Genomic DNA, 1,535 nt, shown 5'->3' on the forward strand with positions numbered 1-1,535 from the left:
ACTTCAAATGAGTCCTTAATGTTGGCAGGTCATCATGCTAGTTGTTTTCAGACCATTCATTCTCCCACTATGCTTCTTGGCTATTTCACATGATTTTATTTTTCTCAACTGCCTCCTCTCCCATCCTTGCATTCAGGTTTCTACCTCACTGTGAAAACTGAAGCAACCAGAAGAGAGAACAAACACTCAAGGCTCCTCCCACCACATTACTATCTTCATGGCAAGTGTTCTATTACACTCTGTCTTCCCAGCTGTTACTACAGATGAGTGGTCCCTGCTCCTGGCTACTCCAAGGATGTCACTCTAGCAATACTGCTCTCTTGCTTCTTTATTATCATTTTTCATCTACTGCCTCATTCCTATCAGCATACAAACATGCTGCCATTCCCCCATCTTAAAAATAAAACTGTTTTCTCTTGACCCACCTTCCTTGCCAACTATCATCCCCTTAGCAAAACTCTTTAAATTCTTTTGTCTGTACTCAGTCTTCAATTTCTCCCTTCCATTTTTTTAAATATAGTCATCATTGAGGTAGACTATAACAAAACTATAGAAAGAATGGGGTTTCACCATGTTGGCCAGGATGGTCTCAATCTCTTGACCTCGTGATCCACCTGCCTCGGCCTCCCGAAGTGCTGGGATTACAGGCGTCAGCCACCGTGTCCAGCCATCATTTTATGTTTTTGGCATTTTTATAATTTTAAGATTCACAAAAGACAGTTAACTCTCCTTCAGAACTCATAAAACTATACAGATGGCAGAAGTAGAATGACATGTAAGAGCACTGAGTAAACCTATTTAGCACTTTATTTTTATTTTATTTTATTTTTCATTTTGGACACCTCAAGACCATTGAGTACTGTTTAGCACTTTAAATAAAATTAGTCATGAATTCTTAAAAGTTTCATAGACAGCGTGGGGCTTACCTAAGTGAAATGCACTTGTTTGGAAATGCACCTGGGATATTGTTTTTATTCAGGTATGGTGAGGCCAACACATGAGGAGACAGTTGCCACTGAAAAGGTAGTCTGTTTCTCACAGTTCTCAGGAGGAGGGAGCTTGCAGTACCACACAGGGACACATAGATTTCGAAATGTGGGTCAGATGAGAGGCAGAAAGAGAAAAGGGAAAGCACGGGCAGAAGCCTTGATTGTGGTTGTCATGGGAAAGGATGGGAGAGAAAGGGTAAGGAGCCAAGTAGCGGTAGGATTGGATGGTTTGAATAATTTCTATGGGCTCTGGGCTATTGGGGTGGTCCTCAGTTGTCCACTGCATGGCCCTGGAATGATTAGAGCAGAGGAATATTGCCTTCTGAAGTGTAAAAACCAGCTAGAGATGGTTTGAAGTAAGAGTTCTGGACTAGTTAGTTTGCATACGAAAGGCATGCTCACAGGCAAGTTGTTTGCTATCTCAGAAATTAATTAACCCTGGGAGGGGCAGGTCCCAAGTTGTCAAAGCATCATAAAATGCAGAAAAAAAAAAACATGACTAATACACAACTATAACAAACTGACCAACCTCACAGAGACTTGTCT

The sequence above is a fragment of the Gorilla gorilla genome, chromosome 15 (genome assembly GCF_029281585.2).
Source record: "Gorilla gorilla gorilla isolate KB3781 chromosome 15, NHGRI_mGorGor1-v2.1_pri, whole genome shotgun sequence".
NCBI lineage: Eukaryota > Metazoa > Chordata > Mammalia > Primates > Hominidae > Gorilla > Gorilla gorilla.